Genomic DNA, 19,949 nt, shown 5'->3' on the forward strand with positions numbered 1-19,949 from the left:
AGCTTGGGGGGAACCCATCGATCCGCTGCAGCTGAACCAATAACATGCATTAAACATGCCTTTTTCATTCCTTCTTGGATAGCTGCATGTATGTGTACTCTTCAACTCCTGCTGAGATACTGTCATCGTTAAAGGGATGTTTTTATTCATACGACAGGTAGTCGCAACTATTTTTGTTGTAGTTGTGGCAGCACGATTAACTGAGTAGTCGTAACTCGACTAAGCAATCAATAGTCGGGACCAAGACACTAGTTGCCCTCTGCCATTGATTTCACCAAACTCATCCTAACTTAGGATGAATCCTAGGACTTAGGACGAGTTAATTTCTGTATCCTTAAACGTTAGGACACATTGAACTCATCCTAAGTTAGGACGGGTTACTTGCTATTCGAGATAGGATTAATCCTAGCGTTTCGTGAAATCGGCTGTAGGCCTAGTAATCCAGTACTTGTAATTAAATACCGGTACTGGTAAATATGTTGTACATGATACAATATTCATAAATACCTCAGACAGTTTCACTATTCCTATTGGTGAAGCTCGTGTCACGTGTTTTAAAAACCTTTCATAATGATCGGTGTTTATAACCAGTTGTGAGCGGATACTCCGCGCTAGTCTTGATGCAAGACGTTTCTTGTTACGGGCGATGCTAGCGCTGTCGGTGAGTTGGCCTCGCTGTGTGTGAAAGGAAACGAGAACGTGTTGCACCAAGACTATACGTGCACGAACGGAACCGGAAACTGTCAGAAGTAGGCGTCTCAGTCATAACAATGCAACACACGGACGTCATACATGTACATGTACATACAGAGCTCAAGCACGTCGGAAAAGGATAAGTTTTACAGAGCTTCTTACTTTGTTACGCCTTTTAACCAAAAAGGCATTTATGAATGAGAATAAAAGAGTAGTGACTCATTCTTTAACGGCCGTTTAAAACCTTGCAGACGGCTCGGGCCTTTATCACACAGCAACGACCCTGCCTGTTCTAAATGGCGGGCCGCGAAAGAACTCGTTGCTACCCTTTTATTATGTGTTCGGGCCAACAGCCCGAAACACCTCTTATTTTTGTTCTTTTTTTTTTTATATTTATTTTTATTGATACTTCTTCTTCTTCTTCTTCTCTACGTCCCTTGTCCGTTAACAGAAACGTCTTTCCAAAGATCGTATGAACTTGAAACTTCACACATAGTTAGATATTCATTACGAGAAGAAAAATGTGTAGTTACATCATGATGACGTCATCCATTCATGAGTTATGAAAATTCAAAGTTTATTATTTCAAAAAATCATAACTCTTGATCTACACAATGGATTCTTACAATCAATACATCATCGGAAAGGTCATTAAAAACTCTGTAAACGCCTCACAAACATGACCCCATTTTGACCTTGTCTTCCGGTTCAAAATTGAGGTTGAAATATTCCACCATTGGTCGTGCGTAAAGAGTTTACACGTACAACACGTGTTGAGTCACGCTTCAGTGCTCATCCATAGAGCGCAATGCTTCGCGTATAATAGTATTCGTTCAAGGCGTTTTCAACATTTCCCTTACGATTACTTAGTCTGTTCTGTACAGCCGTCAATATTACATAAGTTCATATTTCCTCAACCACAGAGACTATTTTGACAATCTATACATCATATTGAAGGGCTTTACGTACTTTACAAAAACGGATATGTTGGTGACCTTCTCGTGACCTTTTGACCTGTCTAAACCGGCAGTACCTGTAATATACTTTGAAAAGGCGTCATGTAATGGCTTTTGGGTTGATACATACACCTTTTGATGCTTTACCATTACAGAATACAACTCTGGCAAAGGTCTGGTTTTAAAAAATAATACCAATTATGTCACCACATGTAAGAGCACCCTCTAACGGCAGATTAAAAACATCTCAACATATACTTCTACTATGTCTGTGGTAGAGTTTTTGATAATTGTTTCAAAATTGGTATGATACATAATCTCCCTCACAATAGCAACTTATATGTGGAGTCTTAGCTTGATGACGTCATCATTGCTTTAAAGGTGCACGTTTCAAAGCTGTGTGTATGCCAAACCAAAAGTTTGACTGAGGTGAAACTTGTTGTATTGTTAGTCACGGACGTTAACTTCTTGAACTCGAAAAGACGTCATGATGACGTCATCGTGTTGTTTCAACATTTTTTGTTTGTTACAAATCTTGAGACGAAGCAAGTTGCAATATTTGTTTTTTACACCAGGCTTTTAACTCCCGGAAACCGAACACCTAGAGTTTGTTCACAAACTCTCAATGTCTAGTTGTCTTTATTTTCGTCTCCTAAGATAAAAATTATTTTTGTGACATTAACTAACTCATATCTCAAAAAAGTACATCACCTCAGCAAGTAATATTTTAAGGGAAGCTTTCTTCCACCATTTTAATGTAAATCTGTGGACTTTGTGTTTTGTGTCAGGACTACAAAAAGTACCCAGACCCTTTAAAGGGATTTTCCTTTCCCATCACCGGAGAGTGAGGTTACAGTATCAGAAATTGCTCGTAGTGTAAGTCAGAAGGGACTGCTGTGTAAAGAGGAGCATTTAGGAATGCATGCCACACACACAGTTACGCTAGGCCAGTCTGAATTGAGCGGACATGTTCAAGTGTGGTGAGCTGTAATGACATGGATAATTTGGATGTTGGCCATACCCTTGGGGCTAAAGCCATCGTGTTGGATTGACTTGGCTTTAACCTACTTTCATACAGGTTATACCCATAAACTTGTCTTGCTGCTAAACTATTTAACATGATAGATGTTAAATTTGCATCAGGGATAAATATTCATTTTGGTTTTACCCATACACTATACATGAATGTGTGTTAGCACTGGGACTCGTCACTTATAAACATACTTGTTAATAATCAATGTTTCTACTGGTCTCAATCTTGTGTTTTCTCGTAACCTGCTGACTTAGCTGTTAGAGTTTTCAACTTGCAATTATTGCCTATGATCACAGATCAGGTCTGAGGAACAGAGGTCCCAGGTCACTGCTTCTGTTCGGACCGCATCATTGTGGAGGAACTTTCATCCATTGTATCACCCGGTATTTTTCACTCGTGCTGTCTGAACCAGTCAGAAGGAAATTAACTCAGACTGGATCCACCTTGACTCCGGTGTTAGAATTTGCAAGAAGTAAACTGGGTCTTAAAGAGTTCAAACATCTAATGAACATGTGTCGTTTGCAGGTTAAGAATACATGTACATGTACGTGCAGTCAATCATGAATTTACAGTCATTTCGTAGTCGGTGCACATGATAATGTAGGTGATTATTGTTCCAGAAAATTTCCACCATTAATATTGAGGAGACAGGGGAACTGTCTTTGTCACGGTCTGCTTTTATGCACATGTGACTGATACATGTCTTGAATATTTAAAATCATGGTCAGAAATAAAATGTGAGGGGCTCAAGCTGCCAAAAGAGTTTTTGTTAAGAGTGAGGAAAGGATCCTAGTAAATCATTCAAGGGAGTTAGGGTTTTAAAGAAGTTTTAATAGTCACATTCATAACCAAATTTTGTTCGGAGCCCTCTTTTGGCGAGCTGCTTCCAGGCAATGTAATACCGATTTTGTCCATCCGTCTGTCCAAACTCAAACTTAAATCTTAAAGTTTTTAAATAATTTGTTTAAACAAAAATCAATCTCTATATGTCACTGGTTTCAGTTGAATGAGCTAAAACAATAAAAACCTTAAATGGTCATAATTCCTTATTGCAATGATGTGCTGACTTAAATCAAATATTGTTTCTTACACATATATACATATGAAAATATAAAACTCAAAGAGTGTATCACTGGTTCCAGTTGAATGAGCTGAAACAATGAAAACCCTTAATGGTCATAACTCTTATTGCAATGATGTGCTGACTTAAATCAAATATTGCTTCTTACACATATATACATATGAAAATATAAAACTCAAAGAGTGTATCATCACTGGTTCCAGTTGAATGAGTTGAAACAATGAAAACCCTTAATGGTCATAACTCTTATTCCCAAGATGTTCTGACTTGAAACATAAATCAAATATTGCTTTTTACATATAGATGCATATAAAAGATAAAACAAAGAGTGTATCACTGGTTCAAGTTGAATGAGCTGAAACAATGAAAACCTTAAACGGTCATAACTCCTTATTGCAGTGGTGTTCTGACTTGAAACTTAAAGCCATATATATACTTTCGGCACAGAAAAAAAAACGTTCACAGATTTACAAATAACTTACAGGGTTTACAGAAGGTAATGGTGAAAGGCTTCTCTTGAAATATTATTCCATGAAATGCTTTACTTTTAGAGAAAAAATTAAAACAATTATCAATTCTCGTTGTCGAGAATTACGGATTTATTTTAAACACATGTCATGACACGGCGAAACGTGCGGAAACAAGGGTGGGTTTCCACCGTTATTTTCTACCGACTCCGATGACCGATTGAGCCTAAATTTTCACAGGTTTGTTATTTTTTATATTAGTTGTGCTACACGAAATGTGGGCCTTTGGACAATACTGTTTGCCGAAAGTGTCCAATGGCTTTAAACCAAAAATTGCTCTGTGGGTTAGGGGAGGCTCTAATTCCTGGGGATGGTTGGTAGGGATGAGCTGCACTGTGGGTAGGGGAGGCTCCAATCCCTGGGGATGGTTGGTAGGGATGGGCTGCACTGTGGGTATAGGGGAGGCTCTAATTCCTGGGGATTGGTGGTAGGGCTGAGCTGCACTGTGGGTATAGGGGAGGCTCTAATTCCTGGGGATGGGTGGTAGGGCTGAGCTGCTCTGTGGGTATAGGGGAGGCTCTGATTCCTGGGGATGTGTGGGAGGCCTGAGCTGCACTGTGGGTATAGGGGAGGCGCTAATTCCTGGGGATGGGTGGTAGGGCTGAGCTGCTCTGTGGGTATAGGGGAGGCTCCAATCCCTGGGGATGGTTGGTAGGCCTTATAGGGATGAGCTGCACTGTGGGTACAGGGGAGGCTCTAATTCCTGGGGATGGGTGGTAGGGCTGAGCTGCTCTGTGGGTATAGGGGAGGCTCTAATTCCTAGGGATGGGTGGTAGGGCTGAGCTGCACTGTGGGTATAGGGGAGGCGCTAATTCCTGGGGATGGGTGGTAGGGCTGAGCTGCACTGTGGGTATAGGGGAGGCTCTAATTCCTGGGGATGGGTGGTAGGGCTGAGCTGCACTGTGGGTATAGGGAGCCTCTAATTCCTGGGGATGGGTGTTGGGGCTGAGCTGCTCTGTGGGTATAGGGGAGGCTCTAATTCCTGGGGATAGGTGGTAGGGCTGAGCTGCACTGTGGGTATAGGGGAGGCTCTAATTCCTGGGGATAGGTGGTAAGGCTGAGCTGCTCTGTGGGTATAGGGGAGGCTCTAGTTCCTGGGGATAGGTGGTAGGGCTGAGCTGCACTGTGGGTATAGGGGAGGCTCTAGTTCCTGGGGATGGGTGGTAGGGCTGAGCTGCACTGTGGGTATAGGGGAGGCTCTGATTCCTGGGGATGGGTGGTAGGGCTGAGCTGCTTTGTGGGTAGAGGGGAGGCTCTAATTCCTGGGGATGGGTGGTAGGGCTGAGCTGCACTGTGGGTATAGGGGAGCCTCTAATTCCTGGGGATGGGTGGTGGGGCTGAGCTGCGCTAGGGTACAGGGGAGTAGGCTCTAATTCCTGGGGATGGTTGGTAGGGCAGAGTTGCACTGTGGGTATAGGGGAGGCTCTAATTCCTGGGGATGGTTGGTAGGGCTGAGCTGCTCTTTGGGTCAAGGGGAGGCTCTTATTCCTGGGGATGGGTGGTAGGGCTGAGCTGCACTGTGGGTATAGGGGAGGCTCTAATTCCTGGGGATGGGTGGTAGGGCAGAGTTGCACTGTGGGTATAGGGGAGGCTCTAATTCCTGGGGATGGGTGGTGGCTGAGCTGCATGCTCTGTGGGTCAAGGGGAGGCTCTAATTCCTGGGGATGGGTGGTAGGGATGAGCTGCACTGTGGGTACAGGGGAGGCTCTAATTCCTGGGGATGGGTGGTAGGGCTGAGCTGCTCTGTGGGTAATGGGGAGGCTCCCATTCCTAGGGATGGGTGGTAGGGCTGAGCTGCACTGTGGGTATAGGGGAGGCTCTAATTCCTGGGGATGGGTGGTAGGGCTGAGCTGCACTTGGGGTATAGGGGAGGCGCTAATTCCTGGGGATGAGTGGTAGGGCTGAGCTGCACTGTGGGTATAGGGGAGGCTCCAATTCCTGGGAATGGGTAGGGCTGAGCTGCACTGTGGGTATAGGGGAGGCACTAATTCCTGGGGATGAGTGGTAGGGCTGAGCTGCACTGTGGGTATAGGGGAGGCTCTAATTCCTGGGGATGGGTGGTATGGCTGAGCTGCAGAGTGGGTGTAGGGGAGGCTCTAATTCCTGGGGATAAGTGGTAGGGCTGAGCTGCACTGTGGGTATAGGGGAGGCTCTAATTCCTGGGGATGGCTGGTAGGGCTGAGCTGCACTGTGGGTATAGGGGAGGCTCTAATTCCTGGGGATGGGTGGTAGGGCTGAGCTGCACTGTTGGTAGGGGAGGCTCTAATTCCTGGGGATGGTTGGTAGGGCTGAGCTGCACTGTGGGTATAGGGGAGGCTCTAATTCCTGGGGATGGTTGGTAGGGCTGAGCTGCACTGTGGGTATAGGGGAGGCTCTAACTCCTGGGGATAGGTGGTGCTGAGCTGCACTGTGGGTATAGGGGAGGCTCTGATTCCTGGGGATGGGTGGTAGAGGGCTGAGCTGCTTTGTGGGTAGAGGGGAGGCTCTAATAGACAGATTGTGCTCCTCCGTCACGTGACCTATAGTGGGTATTAGATGTAAACAAACACGGCGTACTGCATATAAATGTGCATTAAAAAGACATGATTACTGTTCCAATTTTTGGCAAAAAAAACCTAAATTCTCGAAATGGGTGGTAGGGCTGAGCTGCACTGTGGGTATAGGGGAGGCTCTAATTCCTGGGGATGGGTGGTAGGGCTGAGCTGCACTGTGGGTATAGGGGAGGCGCTAATTCCTGGGGATGGGTGGTAGGGCTGAGCTGCACTGTGGGTATAGGGGAGGCTCTAGTTCCTGGGGATGGGTGGTAGGGCTGAGCTGCACTGTGGGTATAGGGGAGCCTCTAATTCCTGGGGATGGGTGGTGGGGCTGAGCTGCGCTAGGGTACAGGGGAGTAGGCTCTAATTCCTGGGGATGGTTGGTAGGGCAGAGTTGCACTGTGGGTATAGGGGAGGCTCTAGTTCCTGGGGATGGGTGGTAGGGCTGAGCTGCACTGTGGGTTGGGGAGGCTCTGATTCCTGGGGATGGGTGGTAGGGCTGAGCTGCTTTGTGGGTAGAGGGGAGGCTCTAATAGACAGATTGTGCTCCGTCCGTCACGTGACCTATAGTGGGTATTAGATGTAAACAAACACGGTGTACTGCATATAAATGTGCATTAAAAAGACATGATTACTGTTCGAATTTTTGGCAAAAAAAAACTAAATTCTCGAAATCACTGAAGAGTATTCCGGAGTTTGTAAGTCCTCGGTAATTTACGTAGTCTAACCATACTCTCAAAAAAGACTCTTTCGTAGTAGAATACTGGGAACATCAAATAGCAGATGTGATATAAACCATGTTGAGGTACACCAAGTGAGAAGACTGGTCTTCGACAATTACCAACAGTGCCCAGTGTATTTAATGAGTGTACATGATGTGCGTGTCCTTCAGTAATCCAATTCATTGGATCATGCTGTTTATTCAGCTTATATAATCGGTTTTTGAACCTCAAGAGTGGATAATAATTGAGAGGATTCACTGTGATTATTTACACATGTACATGTAGTTTTGATTATTGACACTCAATAATCTAAACTCATTGGCTTCTAGACTGATGGCATGTCTCGTACGCACTTCCAGGAATAAGTTTGTCCCAACAATATTTTGTCTGTCACATGATTCTGTTTCTTAAAAAAACATGTACATATATATGGATTTACAAATTATATAATATTTTTGGGAAAGTAAAATTTAGCGATGAAGTGGATGTAAAATAAATTTAAACCTGAGAATAAGACTTGAACTCCGTTTCTGGTGACTTTCTCAGTGCGATGATTGTGGCAGGTGTTTAGGCATGATAGTATAGGTAATCATACTGCATACATACATGTATAATGCGTGTGCACATGAATTCATTGTTTGAGTGTTGTGTGTTGCCCCTGTTGAAAAGGTTGCAAAGCAAGTGCACCCCACAGTACTTTGTATGTGCAGGGTTCTGGATACTATTGGTAATTTGCTCAAAATAATTGTTAGCATAAAACTTACTTGTTAGCGATCAATGGAGAGATGTTGATAGTATCAAACATTGTGAGAAACAGCTCCCTCTAAAGTACCGTTGTTTTTGAGAAACAAGTTATCTCTCACCAAAATTATTGAATTTGATTTTTGAGACCTCAGAATTAGATTTTGTGGGTCGTAGTCAAGCATCTAAAAACACACAACTTTGTGTGAAACAAGTTTTTTTCCTCCATTATTATCTTGCAACTTCGACGTCCAACAAATTTTCACAGGTTCCATTTGTTATTTTGTGCATATGTTGAGATACACCAAGTGAGAAGACAGGTCTATGACAATTACCGAATGTGTCCAGTGTCTCTAAGTTAGTGTTGAGTACAAGTATATTCAAACAGATTTCGGTTGATACCATGATGAAAACATTCCAAAGACCTTGTTTCAAATTTTGCTTTAGAATGCCCCGAAGTTTTGAACAAACCTGCTGAGAACCCTGTCATGCATGTGTGTTCCTGTTTCAATGCTGAGCAAATTTGAATGCCAAGCAAAAATTGAGTGGGGCACCAGTTGTAACATATTTGTCAAACTGTTTTATTTGGGTTTTTTTCAATTTTAATATAAAAAAAATGGTTTGGGTGGGGGGGGGGGGCATCAAACTGTTTCACGTCCAAAGGCCAAAGCACTTCAGTAAAGAGAGTCATTCTGATTGTTGCTTTGCACCAAATGAGTGGGGACCGGAATACTAATCCAACGATGTTTAGAAATCATTTTGTTATGCCACGCTTCCCCCCTGTATCAACCAGGTGTTTATGAATAGGGACTATTTCAGTTGACTTACAATGCGTGTACGACACCTGTCTCAGTGTGAAGGTGTCTACAGGCAGAGGTGATGAGTGTCAGAGTAAATGCCAGCGATGCAGCCATTTCCTTTACCAGCTAGACACCGTCACCTGCAGACACCCGCAGCATTATTAGAGAGCTGACAGAAAGGTGCAACAAATGACCCATTCTAACACAAGTCTGCCATGGAAATTGGAGTTAATTGGATCTTTGCATGGTTAAAAATGAATGGCAGGTGGTCTTCTTTGTCACCTTTCTTTAAAAAAAGAAAGATAAGTGACAAGGTGCAGGATGATTACAATGAATAATATTTTTAGTCTGATAACATATGGAAGTTTTTGTTACATTCAAGGTTACGCTTACATTTGTGCTTGAAATATACTTGTACTTTGGAGTGATAGTATCAAATATTATAGTCCCAAGCCGTAGGTGTATAGTGTTTGCATACATACAATGTACCTTTGATTGATAAAACAACATTGTTTAATAGACCTACTAGGAAAATAGTTTCGTCTCAGTAAAATAACAAGTTTTCTCTTCCGTCCACCAACAGATTTGCAAGGAGTTTTAGTGTTGAACACATTGAAAGCCCAATTTTCCCTAGTTCATATCTTAAAAAGGATCCAGTTGTTTTTTAATATAGCGGAGAATCTCTGAAAGAGAAACTGCTGACAACAATCTTGTCTGCCTCTCTAGCAGAGTAGATTTTTGGGGTAGTGAAAACACCATGGGGGGGAGGGGAGATCACTCCTGCTCCATGCATGGTCAACCCTGGTTGGCACCAAGCAGTTAAGACATCAAACGTTAATACTCTTTTGAATAAAACCTTGCTCAAAACCTTTGTGTACAAAGTTGGACCTGTATAGGCAGGCTTGCACACCTAAAAAAAAAAATAATAAAAAAATGACTATCTCAAGATCTGTGCCCAATTTTAATTATTTTGCTGTAGTGCCCTTTGTTACAACCCTATCGAAGTATCCTTTATTCTGTTGAAATGTAAATGAAATATTTACCCAACTTGGATTTCTCAAATCTCCACACAGATCCAAAATGGCCGACCAGCTCGGAAGACTTTTATGCTGGCGACCTGGAGACCTACCTGCAAAAGTGAGTTGTTTCTTTAAATTCAAATTTATTCCTCTTTTTGTTGTCCATTCCCTTTAAGTTGATGGATGTTCCTATAGACCTAAGTTCTATTGCTACGATACAGCCCAAGTTTTTGCCATGCTTCTAGCCATGGGATGGTGTGAACAAGCACTTCGTGTAGGTTTTCCTGTGGTCATTCTTAGGACATGTCCAATAAGTTGTAGTTGTTGTTGTTGTTAGAGTGGCTTGGTGCCTGGTTTTCATTTATTGACCTGTTAGTAGGGATGTCCAATAAGTTGTTGTTGTTGTTGTTGTTAGAGTGGCTTGGTGCCTGGTTTTCATTTATTGACCTATTAGTAGGGATGTCCAATAAGTTGTAGTTGTTGTTGTTGTTAAAGTGGCTTGGTGCCTGGTTTTCATTTATTGACCTGTTAGTAGGGATGTCAAATAAGTTGTAGTTGTTGTTGTTAAAGTGGCTTGGTGCCTGGTTTTCATTTATTGACCTGTTAGGGATATGGTCCAAGCACTTAATGTCAAGATGGGTTGTAATAGATGCATTCGTATGAGTTGTGCTGAAGTCAAATTTCGAACCTTAAATTGTTTTTCTACAGGCTATTCAATGTATTCTTTGAGGAAGGTTCTCAAGTTTCTGTTTCTCCAGAACATTATCCTGATGTTCAGCATGTCACCTTGAGGAGTTTTTAGCCTAGTTGGGCCAATATTTCCAACACCAATAATTTACTAGAGTGTCTGGCATATTGCACTTAAAATTTAATTTGTTTGTTCCCCCTTTTGGAACCACCATTGACTGGGAAGAGGTACCTTCTTATGATTGCTATGGTTGGTCTGGTGAATACAGTGGGTTGCCCTCGCCAATGTACTTTCTGCACTCTGCCTCTTGTGCATACTCATTTAAGTATTCCGTTTGAGTAACGTAATTAAGAAGTCATTAAAGAGTCATTTGGTGTGTGCTAGTGTGTCACGCCGTGAGCGCTTGTCTAGTCCACTACAGAGTAACTCTACCGTAACCACCATTAGGCACAACAAGGTGTTACAAAAATTGTCAGTATTTGGTTCCCTATGATGTATAAAAAAGAAAAAAAAAGTAAATAGACCATGAAGTCCCCATGTTGTCAATCGACTACTCATACATGAAATTCAACTTGTACTGCTTGCTCATCAGGGCTGCTTTTAAAGTGAGCCCAAAACACAGTTAAATGCGATGGATGGTGTGGTTAGCGAAGGGGGAATCGCTCAAGGTTGTAAATAATGGATGAGTAATCAAGATCATGAGGTACGCTACGTCTCCGATCGTTCTCATGAAAAAGATATCAATGTATTAATGTGCAGGCCTGATGCTTCGTTTTTGAAAGGGCAAGGGCATCAAGGCATTTTTTTTTTGTAAAGGGCACCCTGTGAGGAAATTGTAAGTTTCTACTGGAGCATTTCAAGGGCACCAAGGCAATGACCAGGGGGCATGGAGGCAATCGCCTTTGTTGCCCCGTGAAGTATCAGGCCTAGAGAATCTTGGGAAAACATTTTTTTAGTCGTTGAGCGTTGTCTCACTGGTTGATGTCTCTTAAGGCAGTCTTGGTTGTCAAGAGACTTGAGGGGGGACAGCTGCTTTGAATGACAAGCTGAACATCACTGAAGATGCCAAGTTTGATTTGAATCCCACCTGAGCCGTATGCCTGCCTTGCCTGTGGATTTGGTTTTCCCCTCAGGACTATGGAAGTACTGAGTGTGTTGTGTCCTCCATGGTTGTGCCTATCACACATCGGAGGTAGAGGGTAACAAGTTTTGTTTGTTTGTCCAGATGCAAATTATTACAATAAACATAGAAAAAAATATTAAAAAAACAAAATTGGCGTTAGCATAAATTTCCATCAATTTTTTTATTGATTTATTGGCTTATTAAAAACATTTCAAAAGTCACAGCAAAACGCCGAATTGTATTTGAATTACAAACATTTCAAAATACAAATGTACATGGTCTGTACATTTTTGTACAACTTGTTTTAAAGTTCATTTCTTAATTTTTATAATTTTCAATCAAAACGGCATTGAAGTTGACCTTTTGACTGCCTCAAAAACTCCTCTTTGGAATCTACAGACATTTGTTTTTGATATCGTTTGATGTTCAAAGAATTGTTGTAATTTTGTTGTGCTTTCTTTGAGGGGGGGGGGGCGGGGGAGGGGGTTAAATCAAAAAGGCATTGAAGATTGAAGTTGACCTATTGACTTGCTCATCAGAAACTCCTCTTTGGAATATACAGACATTTGTTTTTTATATCATTTGATGGTCAAAATAATTGTTGTATTTTGTTTGAGGAGGGGGGGGGTTCACTGTGCAGAGCTTGTTCGGTTGATTTGAGATTGCCAATTATAATGTCTGAACTTGGGCTCTTCAATAGGTTTCTTTTCAACCCTCACTGCATAGAATTCCCCCTTGAAATCATCCCCCAGCTTGATAATCTCTTTGAAACGAATTCATTACAAGATTACAGAGAGTAACCTTTAACCTTCAACATCAGAGAGGCTCTTCAAAGAAGAATCTTAATTTGTCTGGCTTTTTAATGCCATTAAAAAAAGTCAAGGTAATTTGATACGGTGCACGCTCTGAGTTTATTATGACCCACCCATCTGATAGTTCCCAGATCGCTTTTCCCTAGTACACATATTATAATACATTGACAATACTGAGACAGAGACTTTCCTTTGAATTTTGATTTCCTAAAATTAATCCACAAAAACATAATCCACAAAAAATCCTACAGGAAAATCTGAACAGTTTTGAAATTTGTGATATGCTGAAGGTAACCTTTGATGTTCATCTACACTGTACTGGCTTGCTCATGATTCCTTGTTTTTCCATCCGTGGTTAATTCCATTTAAAAGGTTATTCCTCCCGAACTGAAAGCTCTCTCTACTCTCCTGCTACAAATGGATTTTTGTGTGTGTTATAACGGAAGTCTTATCGGAACCAACGAGAAATACAGTGGTTCTGAAGCACTTGGACATTGTGCAATTGGCGCATGTTTTAGCAAATGGAAATGTGATGTACATGTATTTCTGCGGTTGTGTTAAGTCTTAGATTTAGGTGTAATTGGAACAAGGGAAAGGGGGGGGCGTTGATATTTTTGACTTGTATTGCTAGCAGTCTGTAACAGACTAGTATTTCATGCTGGTACATTGTACCTTGATTTATGAGGTGGGTGTTTATCAACTCTGTTTGAGGAGAGAAGGATCTGTTGCGGTTTGGCAAGGGGGCTGCAAAATAAATTAACTTTTTTTTTGTGTTGTAACTTTTAAAACTTTGTTTTATAAATCTGTACAGTATGCATACATGTGCATGTACAAGTACATGTACATTGAACATATATACTGAAATGTACATTCATCTTGTATAAGTGCTTCAAGGCTACTCTAGGAAGTGTTCCTTTAACATTCCCCGATGTACACCCCCCCCCCCAAAAAGAAAAGAAAAAGTATGACTAAAATGGCATTGATGTGATTATCATAATCAACTGCGATCCCTGGTTGTCAAGTAAGAATGTTTCCATCAGTGAAAACGGGGGCCAATTTCATAGAGCTAAGAAGCACAAAAAGTAGCCACACACAGAATACTGTTTGCAAAGAAGGAACTTTGTAATGGCAAAAAAAAAGAAGAAGAGTGTAACATGTCGCTTGAACCTGTTGTTTCTTTTGTATCATTCTCTTAATCTCCTCTGTCTTCTGAAAAGGACTTCCAACCTCTTTTCTGATCACAATCATCATCATCATCATCATCATTGTTTAGTCTTACCCATCATTCTCTGTCCTCTTATCCTATATTACATCCTCCTCTTCCTGCTTCTAGGAGATGGTTATCGTTGCCCTTATCCTTTATCCATCCTGCATCATCATCATCATCATCATCTTTAATAATGACTTCCTTCCGTATCTTACTTAAAGCCTCCCTGTAACAGCTGTTTTTGCAGAAGAGAATTGAGTTCTTTTTGATTTTTGATAAAATCTAAATAAAAATTATTGGAGAACTGTCCACAGAATTCTTTTGACAAGTTTTGTAGATTCTAGATCTGAATGGGGCCCATTTTCATGGCTCTGCTCACCGTAAGCAAAGAATCAGTGCTTACGGACGCAGGGAATTCCGTGCTTATGCCAAGCGTAATTCACGAGTTAGCAGGGAATTTTTGCTTGTGCATGTGCCTACTTCATGTTATACTTGGCATCTTCACTTACACAGCTCAAACACATGTATTGGAATTTCTTGACAATGTACACTCACATTGTCTGCCTCCAAAAGCCAATGGCAGATACCGTAGACATGGGGAATGGACCCTTTAAAATCACTCCCTATTAAAAGAGACATCAATCTTGAATACTAATTCTTGGCATGTTGCTGTTTGCATACATTAGACATTTGGTTGATAAAGGTGAGAATTTAGTGGCAGGATTGGCATGTTAATGTAGGTCATCCAGCTGTGGGCACGTTGTGGACCAATCAGCTCTCTGATCGGATGGTGGCAATTTCATCAAGTGTATGTGTGAAGACCAGCTGTGGCAATGCCAAGGAGGCTGAGTGTGGACTTGTACTGAAAACAACCCTTCGCAATTCCCTCGATCAACGGCAACATTCTTTTTTAACTGCAACCTCTTTACCAGTGGTTTACATGGTACCATCTCGCTGTGCCATTTTTATCGTAAAGAGAAGGGGTTTGCCCCCTGTGTTCCTGGTTTGATTGGCTGCATATTGCACCACAGCACCTTGGTGAAATAAAAAAGAATACATGTTGTACAGTGTACAGCTGGTTTCATAATTCAAACGTAGTCCCACATACCTTGCAGGGAAAATACTGAATGTTAAAGCACCCTGAGCGTCACTGAGTGACAGATATGAGCACTATATAAGAAGCCACTATTATTGGATTTTTCTATTTCTCAGAATGCCTTGCTTGATCAGAACCCCTGGAAGTGTGACATTTATATTGTAATTAGTCCTGTAATCGATCCATTCTGTGTTATGGACTACGCAGAGCGCACTGTCTAAAGATGCATCAAGTCATAGAGCAAATGCCCCCCCCCCCACAATCTCATTCTTTTTTGATCATACATGTCTAACTGTATGCAGTTTAGGACCCTATCAAAATATGACTCATTTGAAATGTACCGAAAAACATGCATTTTATAGGATTTGGGTACTTTTTGTAGTAGGACACAAACACTAAAAGTAATATATTAAGGGAAGCTTTCTACTATCATTATCTTCAAACTGTGCAAGTTAAATGTCAATCTGTGAACATTGTGTTTTGTGTTACAAAAAGTTCCCAAACCCTTTAACACACGCATAATAAGTGCCAGACAAGCGCCTTACACAAGTGCTCAAATGATTTGAACAAGTGTGTGCACAAGGCAGTAACTTTTGGTTGACCGATAAGTGTTGATTTTAAGCACTTCCCTACCAGGGGATGAGAGGTATTTGGCGCGCTACCCATGGGTAGCAGGGCTGTTTTCAACTGGTCCCCACCAGTTTGGGTCCAGGTGGGGTTGTACACATAAAACAAGTTGTTACAAAGTGTTCCATAGTTTCTTTCTCAATATGCCAAAATGGGAACAAGTACTACGCAAGAGTGGACAGTAGTTCACATCTGCACTGTCTGACCAAGTTTAAGCTGAGAACAACAACTCACTGTTTCCCACAATGTTTTCTTCCAGTTCATTTCTGTTTTTATATTATATTTTTGTTGCACTAGAGATCGCAAAACTTTAATGTGCCACAAGCTTAGCTTTAATTCACTTGAATATCATCCAGACTAGGAGCTGCATTTCTGATGGTTTTCCTGTCCCTTCCCCAGCGGGTTTGTTTTACGCCCGTTTATTTTTTAACGGGTAGTAGCAGGATCGTGCCAAAGTGGGTGATAATGAAGTGTGGAGGTGACTTATCCAACCTCCTTGAAGGTGTTGGTCTGCACCCATGCATGAGGCGTCTGGCATCTTAGACTTTAGGCTGCTGAGATGCACATGAGTCATACAATATGAACATGAACTACGTATCAGACAAACTAAATCAGATCATGACATTGACTTACAATTGTTTTTCTTAGTTTTTTAATCCTCTTGGATGTGTGGTTATGGTAACTCTGAACAGGGATTGAAATTGGGGGGAAAATCCACAAGATTGCTAGTGGCTTGTAGCTCAAAATGTTTACTAGACCGGAATTGAAATGAGAGAAAAATAAAGCATACCTACGGGTGCGCCTTGGAGCTGTTGTAATAAGGGCTAAGAGCTGAAGATTGATCTCTTTTGTTTTATTTGGTTGTATTCGTCAAACTTAAAGGCACTGGACACTATTGGTAATTACTCAAAATAATTGCTAGCATAAAAACTTACTTGGTAACAAGCAATGGAGAGCTGTTGATAGTAAAAAAAAAACTTTAAAAAAACGGCTCCCTCTGAAGTATCGTAGTTTTCGAGAAAGAAGTAATCTTCCACTAAAATATTTGAATTTGATTTCGAGACCTCAGATAAAAATTTTGAGGTCCCGAAATCAAGCATCTGAAAGCACAAGGGTGTTTTTGCTTCCATTATTAATATCTTGCAACATCGACAACCAATTGAAATCAAATTTCTGTTATTTTGTGCATGTGTTTAGATACACCAATTAAGAAGACTGGTGTTTGACAATTACCAAAGGTGTCCAGTGTCTGTTACAGATTTAACGATATTTTTCAGAATGAAAGTCAACATTTAAATAAAATTACCAGACCAATGGACTGGTCCAGTTAATTGACTTTACTAGCCAAATGCTAAAATCCCTGGCTTCCGGCCTACGGTCCTACAGTCCATTGAAGCCCCTGCTACATCCATTGTTTTAATTCTTAGGATTGGCAAGCATGGTGGTACCAAATTCTTCAAATTTAAGGCTAATCATAAAGGTGGTTATGATTAAAAATCAACTGATTGTGTAACAATTTTGTGTAGCCTTACTCTGCACCCAAAACAATCCAAAGTGTGGAACAAACATGAAGTAGTTCATTTGTAAATCCATCCCGCTACCAAAATTCCATATTTTGAGACAATAACATTTCAATGTGAACTATTTTTCAACCTGCTGGGTCGGACACTGCTAACTACCAAAATTCAATTTCATACCCAAAAGTTTTCATTCTTGCAACCGTTTTATTGATTTATTAATTTGAGGCTTTGAGAATGCGAGGCCGTTTACTTTTTTTTTTTTTTTTAGTAAATAATTCTCGCTCACCACTTTCACATTTGTTTACTTGTTGGGTACCAACTCTTCAAAAAAAGCCTGGTCTTTGAACCACCGTCAGTCTAAAACTGACCAGGGAGTCCAGCCGTAAATTTCACTAAATTTTTTCTAACTTAGGATTTAAGTTTCGTAACCAATAGGCATTAGAAAGCATTGAACCCATCTTTAGTTATGGATAGGATTACTCCTTACGTTGTTGTGAAATCGGCTGCAGGCACCCGTACTGTAGATGTACAAATCACTCCGCCCCAATCTAAACCTCAACACTGAACATTTCCACCTCAGTCTGGTATCTTTAATTAACGGAACCCAAATCCCTGCGGCGGTTTTCCCGATGTCTTTTTAAAGTTCAAAGCGCTTTGAATTGCAATAATTACAACGCATGCATAATAGCTTACACATGTTGTTAAGAACCAAGGAACGTTGTATACCCAATGCCCCACAAGTCATTAAAAACCACAAGGGTACCATTGCACAAGAAAGGGGGCAGTGATATTACATCCAGGCTTACAACTAGGTCAGGCTGATAATCGGAGGTGCGTCCGTTCCCGAAGGAGTATTTTCATTTGATGAAAAACTTCCTGACGGTAGAAGTCACCTCTTAAAGAAAACATTTGGCAAGCAAAAACACTTCTTGTCTCCTCCTCCGGCCGGATAAGAGCACCGAACTCAAGCTCTGGTGATTCTGTTCAGCAGAGTGTGGGTTCGAATCCCGGTTGTGACACTTGTGTCCCTGAGCAAGACATTTAACTTTAATTGCTTCTCTCCAGCCAGGGGTAAATGGGTACTTGTGAGGGCAGAGATGGTTCTTGTGATTGATTTAGCCGAGTAGCGCATATTAATGTTGCACAGGCTGTATACTCCCCACCAGGGAGCTGAGATGGTTTAATAAGGCCCAGTGACCAGGGGTAATAATGTGAAGCGCTTTGGGATGCCCTTCGGGTGAGAAAAGCGCTATATCAAAACTGGCTATTATTATTATTATTATTATTATTATTATTATTATTATTATTATTATTATTATTATTATTATTATTATTATTATTATTATTATTATTATTATTATTATTATTATTATTATTATTATTATTATTATTATTATTATTATTATTATTATTATTATTATTATTATTATTATTATTATTATTATTATTGTTATCTTTCCTGTAATGAAATATTTGCAGCAAAGTAAAATCCGCAATAAATAGTGCTGTGGTTTTCTTTAATCTGTTGCTTTGGGCATTTAATTGCATCATAAAGGGACACCTGTGATAAAACATCTGTAAATTAGTTTGTTAGATAATCAGTCCTGTCAAGCAGTACATGCGTTGTGTGTATTCTCAGAAATCAGTGCATCAGTTTTCCTAATCAACTTTCAACACCCTATTACCATTGGCATGCTCCCCTGCCTTACTTGCTCTTTCCACAAAACACCACATGTGGAGGTGGAGGCTAAGTCCACACCCATCTCCATGGTCTACAATTGTCTACAGAACACAATCCATGGGGTGTCCAGCTGTATGAACAAGATACCCGCCCCGAATGGTACTTTGTGGCAGTCTGTGGTCAATTTAATCAGCCATTTGCGAGTTACATATATTAATTTTAGTTTTTACCCATATACACTGATGTCTGCACTGTATACTCAGTGCTTACCCGAGTTCTGTAAAAAAAAAAATCACAGGCATATTACTCGGGTAGGATTTGAACCCATGACCTTTGCAATCGTTATCTGGTACAGTACCTTGGTCAGTCACAAGTGAAACCTCAATTGAATAAAAAAAAAAATTAAAAATTACCTGATGCTTTGACCCTAGCAGAGTCTTTTCGAAAAATGTTGATGTTTAGATATTGAATTGCTTTGTAATGTAATCTACATGTATACACTGAAGAACAAAGTAATGCCTCAAATAAACCAAATATTTTAAGTCAATTGTCTCCAACATCAGTAGCTCTCTTACTTTTCCTGGCTCAAACAAACAACTTTGTAGTTTAATCAGGAACTAAATCACTGATCTTGGCCAGCTGGGTAGTTTTTTCCCTCTTCTTTTTTGGTTGTTAATGTTTCTTTTTTTAAATAAAATCTTTATTACTTTGGACTCACCCACCATTTCAAGAAGAAACAAATTTAATCAAATCTGTGTCACATTTTCACAAGGATAGCAGTCTTTGTTGATATGGTGGATGCTATACAAAAGCTTGCTCAGAACTGTGTAGCGACAGTAATTTTCAGTCTGTGGAATTCAAATTGAGCATTTAACAGTGAACGCAGTCGCTGTGTACCAGACATTATTCAAATGTAACTAGCAAATGGCCTGTTGAAGATTTCATATCACCCAGCTATCCAAGCAGAAGTCAGATCACACATAGAAGATGTCTACATAAGTGGTTGCCAGAGACAAGTGTGCCGCTACTTCAAGTACACCACTTGAAATTTAAACGATTAATATCAAGAAACCCGTATGCTGTGGTGGG

At 40.8% G+C, this 19,949-nt stretch overlaps 1 long non-coding RNA gene across 1 annotated transcript in view; it reads left to right on the forward strand.

The window, feature by feature from the left end:
* The window catches only part of LOC117307129, a 48,811-nt gene that overhangs the window by 23,130 nt on the left and 5,732 nt on the right, over positions 1-19,949 (forward strand). The window contains exon 5 of the long non-coding RNA XR_004521032.1: positions 10,161-10,224. This is a non-coding gene — a long non-coding RNA (uncharacterized LOC117307129). The remainder of the gene's footprint in view (positions 1-10,160; positions 10,225-19,949) is intronic.

Source organism: Asterias rubens, chromosome 2, assembly GCF_902459465.1.
Source record: "Asterias rubens chromosome 2, eAstRub1.3, whole genome shotgun sequence".
Lineage (NCBI taxonomy): Eukaryota > Metazoa > Echinodermata > Asteroidea > Forcipulatida > Asteriidae > Asterias > Asterias rubens.